This window comes from Hippopotamus amphibius, chromosome 2, assembly GCF_030028045.1.
Source record: "Hippopotamus amphibius kiboko isolate mHipAmp2 chromosome 2, mHipAmp2.hap2, whole genome shotgun sequence".
In the NCBI taxonomy this organism is placed as follows: domain Eukaryota; kingdom Metazoa; phylum Chordata; class Mammalia; order Artiodactyla; family Hippopotamidae; genus Hippopotamus; species Hippopotamus amphibius.
In genome coordinates, this window is record NC_080187.1 from 120,812,021 (window position 1) to 120,838,940 (window position 26,920).

The window sequence follows — 26,920 nt, forward strand, 5'->3', positions numbered from 1 at the left end:
CATCTGCTGGCCAACAAGCATGGGAGCAGAAGCCTTGCTCCAAATGACTTCCTGAGGAGTTTTCCAAGCAGGAAGCACGCTGGCTCCAAAAGCTTAGAGAGTCTTGCTTAGGACTACCCTCCGTCAACAGACTGGGTGCCAAGAGCATGTGGGTTGGAGGGTGCTCGGAAGCCACAGGGGAGGTTTTGGGCACCCAGAGCTCTCCGATGGAAAGCACTGCAGACCCGAGCATCCATGAACTCCTGCAAGGCTTTGGAGTGGGAAAGCTGTGCATAGCAGAAGGCTCCCTGCCAAGTGCTGCAGGACTTTGTGGATGGTGAAGCTGCAGCTGCCTTGCAGGCTTCTGGTCCAGGGGCGTGTGTGCCCCAGACCAGAATGCATTAGGAGGACCTCCTAGCAAGCGGCATGCAAGCACCCAGTTTCCTTGGCCTAGACTTGCCTGTGCACACCCAGGCCTGTCAGCAGTGAAGACAGCGCAGACAGCAAGCGGAGGTTTCAGGCAGCTAAGGGCCAGCAGGCATCCTGCTTGCAAGTGGGGTCATGACTGTTTTGTGCTCAGGCCCCAGTGGCCACGTACACACACAGCCTCTGGACCTGCAGCGTCCCAGCAGGGCAAGAGACACACAGGCAACACCCTGGGGCCTCCTCGAATGAACGGTAATCCATCGAGGTCCTGCTGGCTGGCAGTGGCCTAGGCCTGCACAGGCCCTAGGGAGGCCGTGCTGAGGCTGGGATGGGTCCCATCCTAGCAGAGCCCAGGGCAAGCCTGGGACTGGAGGCCAGGCTCCAGGCTCATTCCAGCTAGGGCCTGGTGCAAAGAGCCTTCAGCTGCGACTTCCAGGGGGAATGGTCAGCGCAGTGGCTTTTGCCTGCAATCCATGAGCCTCACTCGATCTGCCCTGCCTGTGCGACCCACACTCCCTAGAAGTGTGTTCCTGAGGCAGTTGGACAGTTGGGGAAGTGGAGGCTCACCCAGCATGGGAGGCCTGCCTAGAACATTGCTCTGGGTACAAAGACGGTTCCCTGCACCTCTGGCCCTGGGGAGAGATTTTCTGCACACAGGAGACACTTGGCACACACAATGTTTCCCCATGGAAAGCACTGTGAGAGAGAGTCGCTGCCAGGGATGCATGGCACTCTCCCATCGAAACCCTCCATGCAGCAGGCTGTCATCAATTCGGCTGCTTCCCTTGGTGGCTGGAGAGACTTCAGCTCCTCTGGAGGCTCTGGGTCAATTGTCACTCCCCTTCGAGGAAATGAGGCTTGTGAGTTGAGGTCCTTGTGAAGAAGGGCAAGCAGCATGCTCCGTGCAATGAGACGCACGTGTGGTGTGAGAGGCTTGGCAGCAGAGAAGAAGCAAGAGGGGCAGCCAGAGAGGGGATGTGCATGCAGCTTGAAGGCCCCAGATCTCCTGCATCCCAGCCAGGGAATGCCGGCTCTGCCCACCAGGTCCCATTCACAAGTGGGCACCCAGCTTGTGGATCTGCCCTTTCCCAGCCATGAAACCACACACAGGCTGCACCCTGAGCCCTGCCAAGGGTGAACTTTGCTCCCCGCATGGGATGAATGGCACGACTGTGTTAGGGGACAGAAGGCCCTAGGAGGCCTTCAGGGAGCTGCCATGGCATAGCAGTGCTCAGGCAAAAGCACTCTGCTTTCTGTAGGCTGGAAGAACCCTGCAGTATCTACTTGAGGCAGAGAGAGTTCAGCTAGACTATCCATGGCTGAAGGCAAAGCAGAGAGTTTTTTGGTGGAGCGCGGGCACCATCTGTTGCCGACAAGCATGGGAGGAGAAGCCTCTCTCCAAATGAGTTCCTGAGGAGCTTTCCAAGCAGGAGGCACGCTGGCTCCAAAAGCTTCGAGAGTTCTGCTTAGGACTACCCTCCGGCAACAGAGTGGGTACCAAGGTCATGTGTTTTGGAAGGTTCTCAGAAACCACAGGGGAGGCTTTGGGCACCCAGTGCTCTCCGATGGAAAACGCTGCAGGGCCGAGCATCCATGAACTCCTCCAAGGCTTTGGATGGGAAAGATATCCATAGCAGAAGGCTCTCTGCCAAGTGCTGCAGGCCTTTGTGGATTGCGAAGCTGCAGCTGCCTTGCAGGCTTCTGGTCTAGGGGCGTGTGTGCCCCGGTCCACAATGCGTTAGGAGGAGCTCCTAGCAAGGGGCGAGCAAGCACCTCGTTTCCTTGGCATAGACTGGCCTGTGCACACAGAAGCCTGCCAGCAGTGAAGACAACGCAGACAGCAAGGGGGGGTGGCAGGCGGCTATGGGCCGGCAGGCGTCCTGCTTGAAAGTGGGGCCATGACTGTTTTGTGCTCAGGCCCCAGTGGCCACGTGCACACACAGCCTCTGGACCTGCAGCATCCCAGCAGTGCAAGAGACACACAGGCAACACCCTGGGTCCTTCTCAAATGAACAGCGCTCCAACAAGGTCCTCCTGGCTGGCAGTGGCCTAGGCCTGCACGGGCCCTAGGGTGGGCGTGCTGAGGCTGGGATGGGTCCTGACCAAGCAGGGCCCAGGGCAAGCCTGGGACTGGAGGCCAGGCTGCAGGCTCATTCCAGCTAGGGCCTGGTGCAGAGAGCCTTCAGCTGCGACTTCCAGGGGGAATGGTCAGCGCAGTGGCTTTTGCCTGCAATCCACGTTCCTCACTCGAGCCGCCCTGCCTGTGCGACCCACACTCCCTAGAAATGTGTTCCTGAGGCAGTTGGACAGTTGGGGAAGTGGAGGCTCACGGACCATGGGAGGCCTTCCTCGAACATTGCTCTGTGTCCAAAGAGGATTCCCTGCACTTCTGGTGCTGGGGAGAGATTTTCTGCACACAGGAGACACTTGGCACACACAATGTTTCCCCATGGAAAGCACTGTGAGAGAGAGTCGCCGCCAGGGTTGCATGGCACTCTCCCATCGAAGCCCTCCATGCAGCAGGCTGTCATAGACTCGGCTGCTGCCCTTGTTGTTTGGAGAGTCTGCAGCTCCTCTGGAGGCTCTGGAGCATTTCGCAGACCCCTCCAAGGAAATGAGGCTTGTGGGATGAGCTCCTTGCAAAGAATGGCAAGCATCCTGCTCCTTTCGATGAGACACACGTGTGGGGAGAGAGGCTTGGCAGCAGAGGAGAAGCAAGAGGGCAGCCAGGGAGGGGATGTGCACGCAGCTTGCAGGCCCCAGAGCTCCTGCTTCGCAAGCAGGGAATGACAGCTCGGCCCATCAGGCCCCATTCACATGTGGGCACCCAGCTTCCGGATCTGCCCTTTCCCAACCATGAAACTACACCCAGGCTGCACCGTGTGCCCTGTCAAGGTGGACCATTGCTCGCCAGGTGGGCTGAATGGCATGACTGTGTCAGGGGAGAGAAGGCCCTAGGAGGCCTTCGGGGACCTGCCACAACATAGCAGTGCTCAGGCAAAGGCACTCTGCTTTCTGTAGGCTGGATGCACACTGGAGTTTCTGCTTGAGGCAAGGAGAGCTCAGCTAGGCGAACCCTGGCTGAAGGCAAAGCAGAGAGTTTTTTGGTGGAGCACTGGCACCATCTGCTGGCCGACAAGCATGGGAGCAGAAGCCTTGCTCCAAATGAGTTCCTGAGGAGCTTTCCAAGCAGGAAGCACGCTGGCTCCAAAAGCTTAGAGAGTCTTGCTTAGGACTACCCTCCGGCAACAGACTGAGTGCCAAGGGCATGTGGGTTGGAGGGTGCTCGGAAGCCACAGGGGAGGTTTTGGGCACCCAGAGCTCTCCGATGGAAAACACTGCAGGCCCGAGCATCCATGAACTCCTGCAAGGCTTTGGAGTGGGAAAGCTGTGCATAGCAGAAGGCTCCCTGCCAAGTGCTGCAGGACTTTGTGGATGGTGAAGCTGCAGCTGCCTTGCAGGCTTCTGGTCCAGGGGCGTGTGTGCCCCAGACCAGAATGCATTAGCAGGACCTCCTAGCAAGCGGCATGCAAGCACCCAGTTTCCTTGGCCTAGACTTGCCTGTGCACACCCAGGCCTGTCAGCAGTGAAGACAGCGCAGACAGCAAGGGGAGGTTTCAGGCAGCTAAGGGCCAGCAGGCATCCTGCTTGCAAGTGGGGTCATGACTGTTTTGTGCTCAGGCCCCAGTGGCCACGTGCACACACAGCCTCTGGACCTGCAGCGTCCCAGCAGGGCAAGAGACACACAGGCAACACCCTGGGGCCTCCTCGAATGAATGGTAATCCATCAAGGTCCTGCTGGCTGGCAGTGGCCTAGGCCTGCACAGGCCCTAGGGAGGCCGTGCTGAGGCTGGGATGGGTCCCATCCTAGCAGGGCCCAGGGCAAGCCTGGGACTGGAGGCCAGGCTGCAGGCTCATTCCAGCTAGGGCCTGGTGCAGAGAGCCTTCAGCTGCGACTTCCAGGGGGAATGGTCAGCGCAGTGGCTTTTGCCTGCAATCCATGAGCCTCACTTGATCTGCCCTGCCTGTGCGACCCACACTCCCTAGAAGTGTGTTCCTGAGGCAGTTGGACAGTTGGGGAAGTGGAGGCTCACCCAGCATGGGAGGCCTGCCTAGAACATTGCTCTGGGTACAAAGACGGTTCCCTGCACCTCTGGCCCTGGGGAGAGATTTTCTGCACACAGGAGACACTTGGCACACACAGGGTTTCCCCATGGAAAGCACTGTGAGAGAGAGTCGCCGCCAGGGATGCATGGCACTCTCCCATCGAAGCCCTCCATGCAGCAGGCTGTCATCAATTCGGCTGCTTCCCTTGGTGGCTGGAGAGACTTCAGCTCCTCTGGAGGCTCTGGGTCAATTGTCACTCCCCTTCGAGGAAATGAGGCTTGTGAGTTGAGGTCCTTGTGAAGAAGGGCAAGCAGCATGCTCCGTGCAATGAGACGCACGTGTGGTGTGAGAGGCTTGGCAGCAGAGAAGAAGCAAGAGGGGCAGCCAGAGAGGGGATGTGCATGCAGCTTGAAGGCCCCAGATCTCCTGCATCCCAGCCAGGGAATGCCGGCTCTGCCCACCAGGTCCCATTCACAAGTGGGCCCCCAGCTTGTGGATCTGCCCTTTCCCAGCCATGAAACCACACACAGGCTGCACCCTGAGCCCTGCCAAGGGTGAACTTTGCTCCCCGCATGGGATGAATGGCACGACTGTGTTAGGGGACAGAAGGCCCTAGGAGGCCTTCAGGGAGCTGCCATGGCATAGCAGTGCTCAGGCAAAAGCACTCTGCTTTCTGTAGGCTGGAAGAACCCTGCAGTATCTACTTGAGGCAGAGAGAGTTCAGCTAGGCTATCCATGGCTGAAGGCAAAGCAGAGAGTTTTTTGGTGGAGCGCTGGCACCATCTGTTGGCCGACAAGCATGGGAGGAGAAGCCTCTCTCCAAATGAGTTCCTGAGGAGCTTTCCAAGCAGGAGGCACGCTGGCTCCAAAAGCTTCGAGAGTTCTGCTTAGGACTACCCTCCGGCAACAGAGTGGGTACCAAGGTCATGTGTTTTGGAAGGTTCTCAGAAACCACAGGGGAGGCTTTGGGCACCCAGTGCTCTCCGATGGAAAACGCTGCAGGGCCGAGCATCCATGAACTCCTCCAAGGCTTTGGATGGGAAAGATATCCATAGCAGAAGGCTCTCTGCCAAGTGCTGCAGGCCTTTGTGGATTGCGAAGCTGCAGCTGCCTTGCAGGCTTCTGGTCTAGGGGCGTGTGTGCCCCGGTCCACAATGCGTTAGGAGGAGCTCCTAGCAAGGGGCGAGCAAGCACCTCGTTTCCTTGGCATAGACTGGCCTGTGCACACAGAAGCCTGCCAGCAGTGAAGACAACGCAGACAGCAAGGGGGGGTGGCAGGCGGCTATGGGCCGGCAGGCGTCCTGCTTGAGAGTGGGGCCATGACTGTTTTGTGCTCAGGCCCCAGTGGCCACGTGCACACACAGCCTCTGGACCTGCAGCATCCCAGCAGTGCAAGAGACACACAGGCAACACCCTGGGTCCTTCTCAAATGAACAGCGCTCCAACGAGGTCCTCCTGGCTGGCAGTGGCCTAGGCCTGCACGGGCCCTAGGGTGGCCGTGCTGAGGCTGGGATGGGTCCTGACCAAGCAGGGCCCAGGGCAAGCCTGGGACTGGAGGCCAGGCTGCAGGCTCATTCCAGCTAGGGCCTGGTGCAGAGAGCCTTCAGCTGCGACTTCCGGGGGAATGGTCAGCGCAGTGGCTTTTGCCTGCAATCCACGTTCCTCACTCGAGCCGCCCTGCCTGTGCGACCCACACTCCCTAGAAATGTGTTCCTGAGGCAGTTGGACAGTTGGGGAAGTGGAGGCTCACGCACCATGGGAGGCCTTCCTCGAACATTGCTCTGTGTCCAAAGAGGATTCCCTGCACTTCTGGTGCTGGGGAGAGATTTTCTGCACACAGGAGACACTTGGCACACACAATGTTTCCCCATGGAAAGCACTGTGAGAGAGAGTCGCCGCCAGGGTTGCATGGCACTCTCCCATCGAAGCCCTCCATGCAGCAGGCTGTCATAGACTCGGCTGCTGCCCTTGTTGTTTGGAGAGTCTGCAGCTCCTCTGGAGGCTCTGGAGCATTTCGCAGACCCCTCCAAGGAAATGAGGCTTGTGGGATGAGCTCCTTGCAAAGAATGGCAAGCATCCTGCTCCTTTCGATGAGACACACGTGTGGGGAGAGAGGCTTGGCAGCAGAGGAGAAGCAAGAGGGCAGCCAGGGAGGAGATGTGCACACAGCCTGCAGGCCCCAGAGCTCCTGCTTCGCAAGCAGGGAATGACAGCTCGGCCCATCAGGCCCCATTCACATGTGGGCACCCAGCTTCCAGATCTGCCCTTTCCCAACCATGAAACTACACCCAGGCTTCACCGTGTGCCCTGTCAAGGTGGACCATTGCTCGCCAGGTGGGCTGAATGGCATGACTGTGTCAGGGGAGAGAAGGCCCTAGGAGGCCTTCGGGGACCTGCCACAACATAGCAGTGCTCAGGCAAAGGCACTCTGCTTTCTGTAGGCTGGATGCACACTGGAGTTTCTGCTTGAGGCAAGGAGAGCTCAGCTAGGCGAACCCTGGCTGAAGGCAAAGCAGAGAGTTTTTTGGTGGAGCACTGGCACCATCTGCTGGCCGACAAGCATGGGAGCAGAAGCCTTGCTCCAAATGAGTTCCTGAGGAGCTTTCCAAGCAGGAAGCACGCTGGCTCCAAAAGCTTAGAGAGTCTTGCTTAGGACTACCCTCCGGCAACAGACTGGGTGCCAAGGGCATGTGGGTTGGAGGGTGCTCGGAAGCCACAGGGGAGGTTTTGGGCACCCAGAGCTCTCCGATGGAAAACACTGCAGGCCCGAGCATCCATGAACTCCTGCAAGGCTTTGGAGTGGGAAAGCTGTGCATAGCAGAAGGCTCCCTGCCAAGTGCTGCAGGACTTTGTGGATGGTGAAGCTGCAGCTGCCTTGCAGGCTTCTGGTCCAGGGGCGTGTGTGCCCCAGACCAGAATGCATTAGCAGGACCTCCTAGCAAGCGGCATGCAAGCACCCAGTTTCCTTGGCCTAGACTTGCCTGTGCACACCCAGGCCTGTCAGCAGTGAAGACAGCGCAGACAGCAAGGGGAGGTTTCAGGCAGCTAAGGGCCAGCAGGCATCCTGCTTGCAAGTGGGGTCATGACTGTTTTGTGCTCAGGCCCCAGTGGCCACGTGCACACACAGCCTCTGGACCTGCAGCGTCCCAGCAGGGCAAGAGACACACAGGCAACACCCTGGGGCCTCCTCGAATGAATGGTAATCCATCAAGGTCCTGCTGGCTGGCAGTGGCCTAGGCCTGCACAGGCCCTAGGGAGGCCGTGCTGAGGCTGGGATGGGTCCCATCCTAGCAGGGCCCAGGGCAAGCCTGGGACTGGAGGCCAGGCTGCAGGCTCATTCCAGCTAGGGCCTGGTGCAGAGAGCCTTCAGCTGCGACTTCCAGGGGGAATGGTCAGCGCAGTGGCTTTTGCCTGCAATCCACGTTCCTCACTCGAGCCGCCCTGCCTGTGCGACCCACACTCCCTAGAAATGTGTTCCTGAGGCAGTTGGACAGTTGGGGAAGTGGAGGCTCACGGACCATGGGAGGCCTTCCTCGAACATTGCTCTGTGTCCAAAGAGGATTCCCTGCACTTCTGGTGCTGGGGAGAGATTTTCTGCACACAGGAGACACTTGGCACACACAATGTTTCCCCATGGAAAGCACTGTGAGAGAGAGTCGCCGCCAGGGTTGCATGGCACTCTCCCATCGAAGCCCTCCATGCAGCAGGCTGTCATAGACTCGGCTGCTGCCCTTGTTGTTTGGAGAGTCTGCAGCTCCTCTGGAGGCTCTGGAGCATTTCGCAGACCCCTCCAAGGAAATGAGGCTTGTGGGATGAGCTCCTTGCAAAGAATGGCAAGCATCCTGCTCCTTTCGATGAGACACACGTGTGGGGAGAGAGGCTTGGCAGCAGAGGAGAAGCAAGAGGGCAGCCAGGGAGGGGATGTGCACGCAGCTTGCAGGCCCCAGAGCTCCTGCTTCGCAAGCAGGGAATGACAGCTCGGCCCATCAGGCCCCATTCACATGTGGGCACCCAGCTTCCGGATCTGCCCTTTCCCAACCATGAAACTACACCCAGGCTGCACCGTGTGCCCTGTCAAGGTGGACCATTGCTCGCCAGGTGGGCTGAATGGCATGACTGTGTCAGGGGAGAGAAGGCCCTAGGAGGCCTTCGGGGACCTGCCACAACATAGCAGTGCTCAGGCAAAGGCACTCTGCTTTCTGTAGGCTGGATGCACACTGGAGTTTCTGCTTGAGGCAAGGAGAGCTCAGCTAGGCGAACCCTGGCTGAAGGCAAAGCAGAGAGTTTTTTGGTGGAGCACTGGCACCATCTGCTGGCCGACAAGCATGGGAGCAGAAGCCTTGCTCCAAATGAGTTCCTGAGGAGCTTTCCAAGCAGGAAGCACGCTGGCTCCAAAAGCTTAGAGAGTCTTGCTTAGGACTACCCTCCGGCAACAGACTGAGTGCCAAGGGCATGTGGGTTGGAGGGTGCTCGGAAGCCACAGGGGAGGTTTTGGGCACCCAGAGCTCTCCGATGGAAAACACTGCAGGCCCGAGCATCCATGAACTCCTGCAAGGCTTTGGAGTGGGAAAGCTGTGCATAGCAGAAGGCTCCCTGCCAAGTGCTGCAGGACTTTGTGGATGGTGAAGCTGCAGCTGCCTTGCAGGCTTCTGGTCCAGGGGCGTGTGTGCCCCAGACCAGAATGCATTAGCAGGACCTCCTAGCAAGCGGCATGCAAGCACCCAGTTTCCTTGGCCTAGACTTGCCTGTGCACACCCAGGCCTGTCAGCAGTGAAGACAGCGCAGACAGCAAGGGGAGGTTTCAGGCAGCTAAGGGCCAGCAGGCATCCTGCTTGCAAGTGGGGTCATGACTGTTTTGTGCTCAGGCCCCAGTGGCCACGTGCACACACAGCCTCTGGACCTGCAGCGTCCCAGCAGGGCAAGAGACACACAGGCAACACCCTGGGGCCTCCTCGAATGAATGGTAATCCATCAAGGTCCTGCTGGCTGGCAGTGGCCTAGGCCTGCACAGGCCCTAGGGAGGCCGTGCTGAGGCTGGGATGGGTCCCATCCTAGCAGGGCCCAGGGCAAGCCTGGGACTGGAGGCCAGGCTGCAGGCTCATTCCAGCTAGGGCCTGGTGCAGAGAGCCTTCAGCTGCGACTTCCAGGGGGAATGGTCAGCGCAGTGGCTTTTGCCTGCAATCCATGAGCCTCACTCGATCTGCCCTGCCTGTGCGACCCACACTCCCTAGAAGTGTGTTCCTGAGGCAGTTGGACAGTTGGGGAAGTGGAGGCTCACCCAGCATGGGAGGCCTGCCTAGAACATTGCTCTGGGTACAAAGACGGTTCCCTGCACCTCTGGCCCTGGGGAGAGATTTTCTGCACACAGGAGACACTTGGCACACACAGGGTTTCCCCATGGAAAGCACTGTGAGAGAGAGTCGCCGCCAGGGATGCATGGCACTCTCCCATCGAAGCCCTCCATGCAGCAGGCTGTCATCAATTCGGCTGCTTCCCTTGGTGGCTGGAGAGACTTCAGCTCCTCTGGAGGCTCTGGGTCAATTGTCACTCCCCTTCGAGGAAATGAGGCTTGTGAGTTGAGGTCCTTGTGAAGAAGGGCAAGCAGCATGCTCCGTGCAATGAGACGCACGTGTGGTGTGAGAGGCTTGGCAGCAGAGAAGAAGCAAGAGGGGCAGCCAGAGAGGGGATGTGCATGCAGCTTGAAGGCCCCAGATCTCCTGCATCCCAGCCAGGGAATGCCGGCTCTGCCCACCAGGTCCCATTCACAAGTGGGCCCCCAGCTTGTGGATCTGCCCTTTCCCAGCCATGAAACCACACACAGGCTGCACCCTGAGCCCTGCCAAGGGTGAACTTTGCTCCCCGCATGGGATGAATGGCACGACTGTGTTAGGGGACAGAAGGCCCTAGGAGGCCTTCAGGGAGCTGCCATGGCATAGCAGTGCTCAGGCAAAAGCACTCTGCTTTCTGTAGGCTGGAAGAACCCTGCAGTATCTACTTGAGGCAGAGAGAGTTCAGCTAGGCTATCCATGGCTGAAGGCAAAGCAGAGAGTTTTTTGGTGGAGCGCTGGCACCATCTGTTGGCCGACAAGCATGGGAGGAGAAGCCTCTCTCCAAATGAGTTCCTGAGGAGCTTTCCAAGCAGGAGGCACGCTGGCTCCAAAAGCTTCGAGAGTTCTGCTTAGGACTACCCTCCGGCAACAGAGTGGGTACCAAGGTCATGTGTTTTGGAAGGTTCTCAGAAACCACAGGGGAGGCTTTGGGCACCCAGTGCTCTCCGATGGAAAACGCTGCAGGGCCGAGCATCCATGAACTCCTCCAAGGCTTTGGATGGGAAAGATATCCATAGCAGAAGGCTCTCTGCCAAGTGCTGCAGGCCTTTGTGGATTGCGAAGCTGCAGCTGCCTTGCAGGCTTCTGGTCTAGGGGCGTGTGTGCCCCGGTCCACAATGCGTTAGGAGGAGCTCCTAGCAAGGGGCGAGCAAGCACCTCGTTTCCTTGGCATAGACTGGCCTGTGCACACAGAAGCCTGCCAGCAGTGAAGACAACGCAGACAGCAAGGGGGGGTGGCAGGCGGCTATGGGCCGGCAGGCGTCCTGCTTGAGAGTGGGGCCATGACTGTTTTGTGCTCAGGCCCCAGTGGCCACGTGCACACACAGCCTCTGGACCTGCAGCATCCCAGCAGTGCAAGAGACACACAGGCAACACCCTGGGTCCTTCTCAAATGAACAGCGCTCCAACGAGGTCCTCCTGGCTGGCAGTGGCCTAGGCCTGCACGGGCCCTAGGGTGGCCGTGCTGAGGCTGGGATGGGTCCTGACCAAGCAGGGCCCAGGGCAAGCCTGGGACTGGAGGCCAGGCTGCAGGCTCATTCCAGCTAGGGCCTGGTGCAGAGAGCCTTCAGCTGCGACTTCCGGGGGAATGGTCAGCGCAGTGGCTTTTGCCTGCAATCCACGTTCCTCACTCGAGCCGCCCTGCCTGTGCGACCCACACTCCCTAGAAATGTGTTCCTGAGGCAGTTGGACAGTTGGGGAAGTGGAGGCTCACGCACCATGGGAGGCCTTCCTCGAACATTGCTCTGTGTCCAAAGAGGATTCCCTGCACTTCTGGTGCTGGGGAGAGATTTTCTGCACACAGGAGACACTTGGCACACACAATGTTTCCCCATGGAAAGCACTGTGAGAGAGAGTCGCCGCCAGGGTTGCATGGCACTCTCCCATCGAAGCCCTCCATGCAGCAGGCTGTCATAGACTCGGCTGCTGCCCTTGTTGTTTGGAGAGTCTGCAGCTCCTCTGGAGGCTCTGGAGCATTTCGCAGACCCCTCCAAGGAAATGAGGCTTGTGGGATGAGCTCCTTGCAAAGAATGGCAAGCATCCTGCTCCTTTCGATGAGACACACGTGTGGGGAGAGAGGCTTGGCAGCAGAGGAGAAGCAAGAGGGCAGCCAGGGAGGAGATGTGCACACAGCCTGCAGGCCCCAGAGCTCCTGCTTCGCAAGCAGGGAATGACAGCTCGGCCCATCAGGCCCCATTCACATGTGGGCACCTAGCTTCCAGATCTGCCCTTTCCCAACCATGAAACTACACCCAGGCTGCACCGTGTGCCCTGTCAAGGTGGACCATTGCTCGCCAGGTGGGCTGAATGGCATGACTGTGTCAGGGGAGAGAAGGCCCTAGGAGGCCTTCGGGGACCTGCCACAACATAGCAGTGCTCAGGCAAAGGCACTCTGCTTTCTGTAGGCTGGATGCACACTGGAGTTTCTGCTTGAGGCAAGGAGAGCTCAGCTAGGCGAACCCTGGCTGAAGGCAAAGCAGAGAGTTTTTTGGTGGAGCACTGGCACCATCTGCTGGCCGACAAGCATGGGAGCAGAAGCCTTGCTCCAAATGAGTTCCTGAGGAGCTTTCCAAGCAGGAAGCACGCTGGCTCCAAAAGCTTAGAGAGTCTTGCTTAGGACTACCCTCCGGCAACAGACTGGGTGCCAAGGGCATGTGGGTTGGAGGGTGCTCGGAAGCCACAGGGGAGGTTTTGGGCACCCAGAGCTCTCCGATGGAAAACACTGCAGGCCCGAGCATCCATGAACTCCTGCAAGGCTTTGGAGTGGGAAAGCTGTGCATAGCAGAAGGCTCCCTGCCAAGTGCTGCAGGACTTTGTGGATGGTGAAGCTGCAGCTGCCTTGCAGGCTTCTGGTCCAGGGGCGTGTGTGCCCCAGACCAGAATGCATTAGCAGGACCTCCTAGCAAGCGGCATGCAAGCACCCAGTTTCCTTGGCCTAGACTTGCCTGTGCACACCCAGGCCTGTCAGCAGTGAAGACAGCGCAGACAGCAAGGGGAGGTTTCAGGCAGCTAAGGGCCAGCAGGCATCCTGCTTGCAAGTGGGGTCATGACTGTTTTGTGCTCAGGCCCCAGTGGCCACGTGCACACACAGCCTCTGGACCTGCAGCGTCCCAGCAGGGCAAGAGACACACAGGCAACACCCTGGGGCCTCCTCGAATGAATGGTAATCCATCAAGGTCCTGCTGGCTGGCAGTGGCCTAGGCCTGCACAGGCCCTAGGGAGGCCGTGCTGAGGCTGGGATGGGTCCCATCCTAGCAGGGCCCAGGGCAAGCCTGGGACTGGAGGCCAGGCTGCAGGCTCATTCCAGCTAGGGCCTGGTGCAGAGAGCCTTCAGCTGCGACTTCCAGGGGGAATGGTCAGCGCAGTGGCTTTTGCCTGCAATCCATGAGCCTCACTCGATCTGCCCTGCCTGTGCGACCCACACTCCCTAGAAGTGTGTTCCTGAGGCAGTTGGACAGTTGGGGAAGTGGAGGCTCACCCAGCATGGGAGGCCTGCCTAGAACATTGCTCTGGGTACAAAGACGGTTCCCTGCACCTCTGGCCCTGGGGAGAGATTTTCTGCACACAGGAGACACTTGGCACACACAGGGTTTCCCCATGGAAAGCACTGTGAGAGAGAGTCGCCGCCAGGGATGCATGGCACTCTCCCATCGAAGCCCTCCATGCAGCAGGCTGTCATCAATTCGGCTGCTTCCCTTGGTGGCTGGAGAGACTTCAGCTCCTCTGGAGGCTCTGGGTCAATTGTCACTCCCCTTCGAGGAAATGAGGCTTGTGAGTTGAGGTCCTTGTGAAGAAGGGCAAGCAGCATGCTCCGTGCAATGAGACGCACGTGTGGTGTGAGAGGCTTGGCAGCAGAGAAGAAGCAAGAGGGGCAGCCAGAGAGGGGATGTGCATGCAGCTTGAAGGCCCCAGATCTCCTGCATCCCAGCCAGGGAATGCCGGCTCTGCCCACCAGGTCCCATTCACAAGTGGGCACCCAGCTTGTGGATCTGCCCTTTCCCAGCCATGAAACCACACACAGGCTGCACCCTGAGCCCTGCCAAGGGTGAACTTTGCTCCCCGCATGGGATGAATGGCACGACTGTGTTAGGGGACAGAAGGCCCTAGGAGGCCTTCAGGGAGCTGCCATGGCATAGCAGTGCTCAGGCAAAAGCACTCTGCTTTCTGTAGGCTGGAAGAACCCTGCAGTATCTACTTGAGGCAGAGAGAGTTCAGCTAGGCTATCCATGGCTGAAGGCAAAGCAGAGAGTTTTTTGGTGGAGCGCTGGCACCATCTGTTGGCCGACAAGCATGGGAGGAGAAGCCTCTCTCCAAATGAGTTCCTGAGGAGCTTTCCAAGCAGGAGGCACGCTGGCTCCAAAAGCTTCGAGAGTTCTGCTTAGGACTACCCTCCGGCAACAGAGTGGGTACCAAGGTCATGTGTTTTGGAAGGTTCTCAGAAACCACAGGGGAGGCTTTGGGCACCCAGTGCTCTCCGATGGAAAACGCTGCAGGGCCGAGCATCCATGAACTCCTCCAAGGCTTTGGATGGGAAAGATATCCATAGCAGAAGGCTCTCTGCCAAGTGCTGCAGGCCTTTGTGGATTGCGAAGCTGCAGCTGCCTTGCAGGCTTCTGGTCTAGGGGCGTGTGTGCCCCGGTCCACAATGCGTTAGGAGGAGCTCCTAGCAAGGGGCGAGCAAGCACCTCGTTTCCTTGGCATAGACTGGCCTGTGCACACAGAAGCCTGCCAGCAGTGAAGACAACGCAGACAGCAAGGGGGGGTGGCAGGCGGCTATGGGCCGGCAGGCGTCCTGCTTGAGAGTGGGGCCATGACTGTTTTGTGCTCAGGCCCCAGTGGCCACGTGCACACACAGCCTCTGGACCTGCAGCATCCCAGCAGTGCAAGAGACACACAGGCAACACCCTGGGTCCTTCTCAAATGAACAGCGCTCCAACGAGGTCCTCCTGGCTGGCAGTGGCCTAGACCTGCACGGGCCCTAGGGTGGCCGTGCTGAGGCTGGGATGGGTCCTGACCAAGCAGGGCCCAGGGCAAGCCTGGGACTGGAGGCCAGGCTGCAGGCTCATTCCAGCTAGGGCCTGGTGCAGAGAGCCTTCAGCTGCGACTTCCGGGGGAATGGTCAGCGCAGTGGCTTTTGCCTGCAATCCACGTTCCTCACTCGAGCCGCCCTGCCTGTGCGACCCACACTCCCTAGAAATGTGTTCCTGAGGCAGTTGGACAGTTGGGGAAGTGGAGGCTCACGCACCATGGGAGGCCTTCCTCGAACATTGCTCTGTGTCCAAAGAGGATTCCCTGCACTTCTGGTGCTGGGGAGAGATTTTCTGCACACAGGAGACACTTGGCACACACAATGTTTCCCCATGGAAAGCACTGTGAGAGAGAGTCGCCGCCAGGGTTGCATGGCACTCTCCCATCGAAGCCCTCCATGCAGCAGGCTGTCATAGACTCGGCTGCTGCCCTTGTTGTTTGGAGAGTCTGCAGCTCCTCTGGAGGCTCTGGAGCATTTCGCAGACCCCTCCAAGGAAATGAGGCTTGTGGGATGAGCTCCTTGCAAAGAATGGCAAGCATCCTGCTCCTTTCGATGAGACACACGTGTGGGGAGAGAGGCTTGGCAGCAGAGGAGAAGCAAGAGGGCAGCCAGGGAGGAGATGTGCACACAGCCTGCAGGCCCCAGAGCTCCTGCTTCGCAAGCAGGGAATGACAGCTCGGCCCATCAGGCCCCATTCACATGTGGGCACCCAGCTTCCAGATCTGCCCTTTCCCAACCATGAAACTACACCCAGGCTGCACCGTGTGCCCTGTCAAGGTGGACCATTGCTCGCCAGGTGGGCTGAATGGCATGACTGTGTCAGGGGAGAGAAGGCCCTAGGAGGCCTTCGGGGACCTGCCACAACATAGCAGTGCTCAGGCAAAGGCACTCTGCTTTCTGTAGGCTGGATGCACACTGGAGTTTCTGCTTGAGGCAAGGAGAGCTCAGCTAGGCGAACCCTGGCTGAAGGCAAAGCAGAGAGATTTTTGGTGGAGCACTGGCACCATCTGCTGGCCGACAAGCATGGGAGCAGAAGCCTTGCTCCAAATGACTTCCTGAGGAGCTTTCCAAGCAGGAAGCACGCTGGCTCCAAAAGCTTAGAGAGTCTTGCTTAGGACTACCCTCCGGCAACAGACTGGGTGCCAAGAGCATGTGGGTTGGAGGGTGCTCGGAAGCCACAGGGGAGGTTTTGGGCACCCAGAGCTCTCCGATGGAAAGCACTGCAGACCCGAGCATCCATGAACTCCTGCAAGGCTTTGGAGTGGGAAAGCTGTGCATAGCAGAAGGCTCCCTGCCAAGTGCTGCAGGACTTTGTGGATGGTGAAGCTGCAGCTGCCTTGCAGGCTTCTGGTCCAGGGGCGTGTGTGCCCCAGACCAGAATGCATTAGGAGGACCTCCTAGCAAGCCGCATGCAAGCACCCAGTTTCCTTGGCCTAGACTTGCCTGTGCACACCCAGGCCTGTCAGCAGTGAAGACAGCGCAGACAGCAAGCGGAGGTTTCAGGCAGCTAAGGGCCAGCAGGCATCCTGCTTGCAAGTGGGGTCATGACTGTTTTGTGCTCAGGCCCCAGTGGCCACGTACACACACAGCCTCTGGACCTGCAGCGTCCCAGCAGGGCAAGAGACACACAGGCAACACCCTGGGGCCTCCTCGAATGAACGGTAATCCATCGAGGTCCTGCTGGCTGGCAGTGGCCTAGGCCTGCACAGGCCCTAGGGAGGCCGTGCTGAGGCTGGGATGGGTCCTGACCAAGCACGGCCCAGGGCAAGCCTGGGACTGGAGGCCAGGCTGCAGGCTCATTCCAGCTAGGGCCTGGTGCAGAGAGCCTTCAGCTGCGACTTCCAGGGGGAATGGTCAGCGCAGTGGCTTTTGCCTGCAATCCATGAGCCTCACTCGATCTGCCCTGCCTGTGCGACCCACACTCCCTAGAAGTGTGTTCCTGAGGCAGTTGGACAGTTGGGGAAGTGGAGGCTCACCCAGCATGGGAGGCCTGCCTAGAACATTGCTCTGGGTACAAAGACGGTTCCCTGCACCTCTGGCCCTGGGGAGAGATTTTCTGCACACAGGAGACACTTGGCACACACAGGGTTTCCCCATGGAAAGCACTGTGAGAGAGAGTCGCCGCCAGGGATGCATGGCACTCTCCCATCGAAGCCCTCCATGCAGCAGGCTGTCATCAATTCGGCTGCTTCCCTTGGTGGCTGGAGAGACTTCAGCTCCTCTGGAGGCTCTGGGTCAATTGTCACTCCCCTTCGAGGAAATGAGGCTTGTGAGTTGAGGTCCTTGTGAAGAAGGGCAAGCAGCATGCTCCGTGCAATGAGACGCACGTGTGGTGTGAGAGGCTTGGCAGCAGAGAAGAAGCAAGAGGGGCAGCCAGAGAGGGGATGTGCATGCAGCTTGAAGGCCCCAGATCTCCTGCATCCCAGCCAGGGAATGCCGGCTCTGCCCACCAGGTCCCATTCACAAGTGGGCCCCCAGCTTGTGGATCTGCCCTTTCCCAGCCATGAAACCACACACAGGCTGCACCCTGAGCCCTGCCAAGGGTGAACTTTGCTCCCCGCATGGGATGAATGGCACGACTGTGTTAGGGGACAGAAGGCCCTAGGAGGCCTTCAGGGAGCTGCCATGGCATAGCAGTGCTCAGGCAAAAGCACTCTGCTTTCTGTAGGCTGGAAGAACCCTGCAGTATCTACTTGAGGCAGAGAGAGTTCAGCTAGACTATCCATGGCTGAAGGCAAAGCAGAGAGTTTTTTGGTGGAGCGCTGGCACCATCTGTTGGCCGACAAGCATGGGAGGAGAAGCCTCTCTCCAAATGAGTTCCTGAGGAGCTTTCCAAGCAGGAGGCACGCTGGCTCCAAAAGCTTCGAGAGTTCTGCTTAGGACTACCCTCCGGCAACAGAGTGGGTACCAAGGTCATGTGTTTTGGAAGGTTCTCAGAAACCACAGGGGAGGCTTTGGGCACCCAGTGCTCTCCGATGGAAAACGCTGCAGGGCCGAGCATCCATGAACTCCTCCAAGGCTTTGGATGGGAAAGATATCCATAGCAGAAGGCTCTCTGCCAAGTGCTGCAGGCCTTTGTGGATTGCGAAGCTGCAGCTGCCTTGCAGGCTTCTGGTCTAGGGGCGTGTGTGCCCCGGTCCACAATGCGTTAGGAGGAGCTCCTAGCAAGGGGCGAGCAAGCACCTCGTTTCCTTGGCATAGACTGGCCTGTGCACACAGAAGCCTGCCAGCAGTGAAGACAAGGCAGACAGCAAGGGGGGGTGGCAGGCGGCTATGGGCCGGCAGGCGTCCTGCTTGAAAGTGGGGCCATGACTGTTTTGTGCTCAGGCCCCAGTGGCCACGTGCACACACAGCCTCTGGACCTGCAGCATCCCAGCAGTGCAAGAGACACACAGGCAACACCCTGGGTCCTTCTCAAATGAACAGCGCTCCAACAAGGTCCTCCTGGCTGGCAGTGGCCTAGGCCTGCACGGGCCCTAGGGTGGCCGTGCTGAGGCTGGGATGGGTCCTGACCAAGCAGGGCCCAGGGCAAGCCTGGGACTGGAGGCAAGGCTGCAGGCTCATTCCAGCTAGGGCCTGGTGCAGAGAGCCTTCAGCTGCGACTTCCAGGGGGAATGGTCAGCGCAGTGGCTTTTGCCTGCAATCCACGTTCCTCACTCGAGCCGCCCTGCCTGTGTGACCCACACTCCCTAGAAATGTGTTCCTGAGGCAGTTGGACAGTTGGGGAAGTGGAGGCTCACGCACCATGGGAGGCCTTCCTCGAACATTGCTCTGTGTCCAAAGAGGATTCCCTGCACTTCTGGTGCTGGGGAGAGATTTTCTGCACACAGGAGACACTTGGCACACACAATGTTTCCCCATGGAAAGCACTGTGAGAGAGAGTCGCCGCCAGGGTTGCATGGCACTCTCCCATCGAAGCCCTCCATGCAGCAGGCTGTCATAGACTCGGCTGCTGCCCTTGTTGTTTGGAGAGTCTGCAGCTCCTCTGGAGGCTCTGGAGCATTTCGCAGACCCCTCCAAGGAAATGAGGCTTGTGGGATGAGCTCCTTGCAAAGAATGGCAAGCATCCTGCTCCTTTCGATGAGACACACGTGTGGGGAGAGAGGCTTGGCAGCAGAGGAGAAGCAAGAGGGCAGCCAGGGAGGAGATGTGCACACAGCTTGCAGGCCCCAGAGCTCCTGCTTTGCAAGCAGGGAATGACAGCTCGGCCCATCAGGCCCCATTCACATGTGGGCACCCAGCTTCCAGATCTGCCCTTTCCCAACCATGAAACTACACCCAGGCTGCACCGTGTGCCCTGTCAAGGTGGACCATTGCTCGCCAGGTGGGCTGAATGGCATGACTGTGTCAGGGGAGAGAAGGCCCTAGGAGGCCTTCGGGGACCTGCCACAACATAGCAGTGCTCAGGCAAAGGCACTCTGCTTTCTGTAGGCTGGATGCACACTGGAGTTTCTGCTTGAGGCAAGGAGAGCTCAGCTAGGCGAACCCTGGCTGAAGGCAAAGCAGAGAGTTTTTTGGTGGAGCACTGGCACCATCTGCTGGCCGACAAGCATGGGAGCAGAAGCCTTGCTCCAAATGAGTTCCTGAGGAGCTTTCCAAGCAGGAAGCACGCTGGCTCCAAAAGCTTAGAGAGTCTTGCTTAGGACTACCCTCCGGCAACAGACTGGGTGCCAAGGGCATGTGGGTTGGAGGGTGCTCGGAAGCCACAGGGGAGGTTTTGGGCACCCAGAGCTCTCCGATGGAAAACACTGCAGGCCCGAGCATCCATGAACTCCTGCAAGGCTTTGGAGTGGGAAAGCTGTGCATAGCAGAAGGCTCCCTGCCAAGTGCTGCAGGACTTTGTGGATGGTGAAGCTGCAGCTGCCTTGCAGGCTTCTGGTCCAGGGGCGTGTGTGCCCCAGACCAGAATGCATTAGCAGGACCTCCTAGCAAGCGGCATGCAAGCACCCAGTTTCCTTGGCCTAGACTTGCCTGTGCACACCCAGGCCTGTCAGCAGTGAAGACAGCGCAGACAGCAAGGGGAGGTTTCAGGCAGCTAAGGGCCAGCAGGCATCCTGCTTGCAAGTGGGGTCATGACTGTTTTGTGCTCAGGCCCCAGTGGCCACGTGCACACACAGCCTCTGGACCTGCAGCGTCCCAGCAGGGCAAGAGACACACAGGCAACACCCTGAGGCCTCCTCGAATGAATGGTAATCCATCAAGGTCCTGCTGGCTGGCAGTGGCCTAGGCCTGCACAGGCCCTAGGGAGGCCGTGCTGAGGCTGGGATGGGTCCCATCCTAGCAGGGCCCAGGGCAAGCCTGGGACTGGAGGCCAGGCTGCAGGCTCATTCCAGCTAGGGCCTGGTGCAGAGAGCCTTCAGCTGCGACTTCCAGGGGGAATGGTCAGCGCAGTGGCTTTTGCCTGCAATCCATGAGCCTCACTCGATCTGCCCTGCCTGTGCGACCCACACTCCCTAGAAGTGTGTTCCTGAGGCAGTTGGACAGTTGGGGAAGTGGAGGCTCACCCAGCATGGGAGGCCTGCCTAGAACATTGCTCTGGGTACAAAGACGGTTCCCTGCACCTCTGGCCCTGGGGAGAGATTTTCTGCACACAGGAGACACTTGGCACACACAGGGTTTCCCCATGGAAAGCACTGTGAGAGAGAGTCGCCGCCAGGGATGCATGGCACTCTCCCATCGAAGCCCTCCATGCAGCAGGCTGTCATCAATTCGGCTGCTTCCCTTGGTGGCTGGAGAGACTTCAGCTCCTCTGGAGGCTCTGGGTCAATTGTCACTCCCCTTCGAGGAAATGAGGCTTGTGAGTTGAGGTCCTTGTGAAGAAGGGCAAGCAGCATGCTCCGTGCAATGAGACGCACGTGTGGTGTGAGAGGCTTGGCAGCAGAGAAGAAGCAAGAGGGGCAGCCAGAGAGGGGATGTGCATGCAGCTTGAAGGCCCCAGATCTCCTGCATCCCAGCCAGGGAATGCCGGCTCTGCCCACCAGGTCCCATTCACAAGTGGGCCCCCAGCTTGTGGATCTGCCCTTTCCCAGCCATGAAACCACACACAGGCTGCACCCTGAGCCCTGCCAAGGGTGAACTTTGCTCCCCGCATGGGATGAATGGCACGACTGTGTTAGGGGACAGAAGGCCCTAGGAGGCCTTCAGGGAGCTGCCATGGCATAGCAGTGCTCAGGCAAAAGCACTCTGCTTTCTGTAGGCTGGAAGAACCCTGCAGTATCTACTTGAGGCAGAGAGAGTTCAGCTAGACTATCCATGGCTGAAGGCAAAGCAGAGAGTTTTTTGGTGGAGCGCTGGCACCATCTGTTGGCCGACAAGCATGGGAGGAGAAGCCTCTCTCCAAATGAGTTCCTGAGGAGCTTTCCAAGCAGGAGGCACGCTGGCTCCAAAAGCTTCGAGAGTTCTGCTTAGGACTACCCTCCGGCAACAGAGTGGGTACCAAGGTCATGTGTTTTGGAAGGTTCTCAGAAACCACAGGGGAGGCTTTGGGCACCCAGTGCTCTCCGATGGAAAACGCTGCAGGGCCGAGCATCCATGAACTCCTCCAAGGCTTTGGATGGGAAAGATATCCATAGCAGAAGGCTCTCTGCCAAGTGCTGCAGGCCTTTGTGGATTGCGAAGCTGCAGCTGCCTTGCAGGCTTCTGGTCTAGGGGCGTGTGTGCCCCGGTCCACAATGCGTTAGGAGGAGCTCCTAGCAAGGGGCGAGCAAGCACCTCGTTTCCTTGGCATAGACTGGCCTGTGCACACAGAAGCCTGCCAGCAGTGAAGACAACGCAGACAGCAAGGGGGGGTGGCAGGCGGCTATGGGCCGGCAGGCGTCCTGCTTGAAAGTGGGGCCATGACTGTTTTGTGCTCAGGCCCCAGTGGCCACGTGCACACACAGCCTCTGGACCTGCAGCGTCCCAGCAGTGCAAGAGACACACAGGCAACACCCTGGGTCCTTCTCAAATGAACAGCGCTCCAACGAGGTCCTCCTGGCTGGCAGTGGCCTAGGCCTGCACGGGCCCTAGGGTGGCCGTGCTGAGGCTGGGATGGGTCCTGACCAAGCAGGGCCCAGGGCAAGCCTGGGACTGGAGGCCAGGCTGCAGGCTCATTCCAGCTAGGGCCTGGTGCAGAGAGCCTTCAGCTGCGACTTCCAGGGGGAATGGTCAGCGCAGTGGCTTTTGCCTGCAATCCACGTTCCTCACTCGAGCCGCCCTGCCTGTGCGACCCACACTCCCTAGAAATGTGTTCCTGAGGCAGTTGGACAGTTGGGGAAGTGGAGGCTCACGCACCATGGGAGGCCTTCCTCGAACATTGCTCTGTGTCCAAAGAGGATTCCCTGCACTTCTGGTGCTGGGGAGAGATTTTCTGCACACAGGAGACACTTGGCACACACAATGTTTCCCCATGGAAAGCACTGTGAGAGAGAGTCGCCGCCAGGGTTGCATGGCACTCTCCCATCGAAGCCCTCCATGCAGCAGGCTGTCATAGACTCGGCTGCTGCCCTTGTTGTTTGGAGAGTCTGCAGCTCCTCTGGAGGCTCTGGAGCATTTCGCAGACCCCTCCAAGGAAATGAGGCTTGTGGGATGAGCTCCTTGCAAAGAATGGCAAGCATCCTGCTCCTTTCGATGAGACACACGTGTGGGGAGAGAGGCTTGGCAGCAGAGGAGAAGCAAGAGGGCAGCCAGGGAGGAGATGTGCACACAGCTTGCAGGCCCCAGAGCTCCTGCTTCGCAAGCAGGGAATGACAGCTCGGCCCATCAGGCCCCATTCACATGTGGGCACCCAGCTTCCAGATCTGCCCTTTCCCAACCATGAAAGTACACCCAGGCTGCACCGTGTGCCCTGTCAAGGTGGACCATTGCTCGCCAGGTGGGCTGAATGGCATGACTGTGTCAGGGGAGAGAAGGCCCTAGGAGGCCTTCGGGGACCTGCCACAACATAGCAGTGCTCAGGCAAAGGCACTCTGCTTTCTGTAGGCTGGATGCACACTGGAGTTTCTGCTTGAGGCAAGGAGAGCTCAGCTAGGCGAACCCTGGCTGAAGGCAAAGCAGAGAGTTTTTTGGTGGAGCACTGGCACCATCTGCTGGCCGACAAGCATGGGAGCAGAAGCCTTGCTCCAAATGAGTTCCTGAGGAGCTTTCCAAGCAGGAAGCACGCTGGCTCCAAAAGCTTAGAGAGTCTTGCTTAGGACTACCCTCCGGCAACAGACTGGGTGCCAAGGGCATGTGGGTTGGAGGGTGCTCGGAAGCCACAGGGGAGGTTTTGGGCACCCAGAGCTCTCCGATGGAAAACACTGCAGGCCCGAGCATCCATGAACTCCTGCAAGGCTTTGGAGTGGGAAAGCTGTGCATAGCAGAAGGCTCCCTGCCAAGTGCTGCAGGACTTTGTGGATGGTGAAGCTGCAGCTGCCTTGCAGGCTTCTGGTCCAGGGGCGTGTGTGCCCCAGACCAGAATGCATTAGCAGGACCTCCTAGCAAGCGGCATGCAAGCACCCAGTTTCCTTGGCCTAGACTTGCCTGTGCACACCCAGGCCTGTCAGCAGTGAAGACAGCGCAGACAGCAAGCGGAGGTTTCAGGCAGCTAAGGGCCAGCAGGCATCCTGCTTGCAAGTGGGGTCATGACTGTTTTGTGCTCAGGCCCCAGTGGCCACGTGCACACACAGCCTCTGGACCTGCAGCGTCCCAGCAGGGCAAGAGACACACAGGCAACACCCTGGGGCCTCATCGAATGAATGGTAATCCATCAAGGTCCTGCTGGCTGGCAGTGGCCTAGGCCTGCACAGGCCCTAGGGAGGCCGTGCTGAGGCTGGGATGGGTCCCATCCTAGCAGGGCCCAGGGCAAGCCTGGGACTGGAGGCCAGGCTGCAGGCTCATTCCAGCTAGGGCCTGGTGCAGAGAGCCTTCAGCTGCGACTTCCAGGGGGAATGGTCAGCGCAGTGGCTTTTGCCTGCAATCCATGAGCCTCACTCGATCTGCCCTGCCTGTGCGACCCACACTCCCTAGAAGTGTGTTCCTGAGGCAGTTGGACAGTTGGGGAAGTGGAGGCTCACCCAGCATGGGAGGCCTGCCTAGAACATTGCTCTGGGTACAAAGACGGTTCCCTGCACCTCTGGCCCTGGGGAGAGATTTTCTGCACACAGGAGACACTTGGCACACACAGGGTTTCCCCATGGAAAGCACTGTGAGAGAGAGTCGCCACCAGGGTTGCATGGCACTCTCCCATCGAAGCCCTCCATGCAGCAGGCTGTCATCAATTCGGCTGCTTCCCTTGGTGGCTGGAGAGACTTCAGCTCCTCTGGAGGCTCTGGGTCAATTGTCACTCCCCTTCGAGGAAATGAGGCTTGTGAGTTGAGGTCCTTGTGAAGAAGGGCAAGCAGCATGCTCCGTGCAATGAGACGCACGTGTGGTGTGAGAGGCTTGGCAGCAGAGAAGAAGCAAGAGGGGCAGCCAGAGAGGGGATGTGCATGCAGCTTGAAGGCCCCAGATCTCCTGCATCCCAGCCAGGGAATGCCGGCTCTGCCCACCAGGTCCCATTCACAAGTGGGCACCCAGCTTGTGGATCTGCCCTTTCCCAGCCATGAAACCACACACAGGCTGCACCCTGAGCCCTGCCAAGGGTGAACTTTGCTCCCCGCATGGGATGAATGGCACGACTGTGTTAGGGGACAGAAGGCCCTAGGAGGCCTTCAGGGAGCTGCCATGGCATAGCAGTGCTCAGGCAAAAGCACTCTGCTTTCTGTAGGCTGGAAGAACCCTGCAGTATCTACTTGAGGCAGAGAGAGTTCAGCTAGGCTATCCATGGCTGAAGGCAAAGCAGAGAGTTTTTTGGTGGAGCGCTGGCACCATCTGTTGGCCGACAAGCATGGGAGGAGAAGCCTCTCTCCAAATGAGTTCCTGAGGAGCTTTCCAAGCAGGAGGCACGCTGGCTCCAAAAGCTTCGAGAGTTCTGCTTAGGACTACCCTCCGGCAACAGAGTGGGTACCAAGGTCATGTGTTTTGGAAGGTTCTCAGAAACCACAGGGGAGGCTTTGGGCACCCAGTGCTCTCCGATGGAAAACGCTGCAGGGCCGAGCATCCATGAACTCCTCCAAGGCTTTGGATGGGAAAGATATCCATAGCAGAAGGCTCTCTGCCAAGTGCTGCATGCCTTTGTGGATTGCGAAGCTGCAGCTGCCTTGCAGGCTTCTGGTCTAGGGGCGTGTGTGCCCCGGTCCACAATGCGTTAGGAGGAGCTCCTAGCAAGGGGCGAGCAAGCACCTCGTTTCCTTGGCATAGACTGGCCTGTGCACACAGAAGCCTGCCAGCAGTGAAGACAACGCAGACAGCAAGGGGGGGTGGCAGGCGGCTATGGGCCGGCAGGCGTCCTGCTTGAAAGTGGGGCCATGACTGTTTTGTGCTCAGGCCCCAGTGGCCACGTGCACACACAGCCTCTGGACCTGCAGCGTCCCAGCAGTGCAAGAGACACACAGGCAACACCCTGGGTCCTTCTCAAATGAACAGCGCTCCCACGAGGTCCTCCTGGCTGGCAGTGGCCTAGGCCTGCACGGGCCCTAGGGTGGCCGTGCTGAGGCTGGGATGGGTCCTGACCAAGCAGGGCCCAGGGCAAGCCTGGGACTGGAGGCCAGGCTGCAGGCTCATTCCAGCTAGGGCCTGGTGCAGAGAGCCTTCAGCTGCGACTTCCGGGGGAATGGTCAGCGCAGTGGCTTTTGCCTGCAATCCACGTTCCTCACTCGAGCCGCCCTGCCTGTGCGACCCACACTCCCTAGAAATGTGTTCCTGAGGCAGTTGGACAGTTGGGGAAGTGGAGGCTCACGCACCATGGGAGGCCTTCCTCGAACATTGCTCTGTGTCCAAAGAAGATTCCCTGCACTTCTGGTGCTGGGGAGAGATTTTCTGCACACAGGAGACACTTGGCACACACAATGTTTCCCCATGGAAAGCACTGTGAGAGAGAGTCGCCGCCAGGGATGCATGGCACTCTCCCATCGAAACCCTCCATGCAGCAGGCTGTCATCAATTCGGCTGCTTCCCTTGGTGGCTGGAGAGACTTCAGCTCCTCTGGAGGCTCTGGGTCAATTGTCACTCCCCTTCGAGGAAATGAGGCTTGTGAGTTGAGGTCCTTGTGAAGAAGGGCAAGCAGCATGCTCCGTGCAATGAGACGCACGTGTGGTGTGAGAGGCTTGGCAGCAGAGAAGAAGCAAGAGGGGCAGCCAGAGAGGGGATGTGCATGCAGCTTGAAGGCCCCAGATCTCCTGCATCCCAGCCAGGGAATGCCGGCTCTGCCCACCAGGTCCCATTCACAAGTGGGCCCCCAGCTTGTGGATCTGCCCTTTCCCAGCCATGAAACCACACACAGGCTGCACCCTGAGCCCTGCCAAGGGTGAACTTTGCTCCCCGCATGGGATGAATGGCACGACTGTGTTAGGGGACAGAAGGCCCTAGGAGGCCTTCAGGGAGCTGCCATGGCATAGCAGTGCTCAGGCAAAAGCACTCTGCTTTCTGTAGGCTGGAAGAACCCTGCAGTATCTACTTGAGGCAGAGAGAGTTCAGCTAGGCTATCCATGGCTGAAGGCAAAGCAGAGAGTTTTTTGGTGGAGCGCTGGCACCATCTGTTGGCCGACAAGCATGGGAGGAGAAGCCTCTCTCCAAATGAGTTCCTGAGGAGCTTTCCAAGCAGGAGGCACGCTGGCTCCAAAAGCTTCGAGAGTTCTGCTTAGGACTACCCTCCGGCAACAGAGTGGGTACCAAGGTCATGTGTTTTGGAAGGTTCTCAGAAACCACAGGGGAGGCTTTGGGCACCCAGTGCTCTCCGATGGAAAACGCTGCAGGGCCGAGCATCCATGAACTCCTCCAAGGCTTTGGATGGGAAAGGTATCCATAGCAGAAGGCTCTCTGCCAAGTGCTGCAGGCCTTTGTGGATTGCGAAGCTGCAGCTGCCTTGCAGGCTTCTGGTCTAGGGGCGTGTGTGCCCCAGTCCACAATGCGTTAGGAGGAGCTCCTAGCAAGGGGCGAGCAAGCACCTCGTTTCCTTGGCATAGACTGGCCTGTGCACACAGAAGCCTGCCAGCAG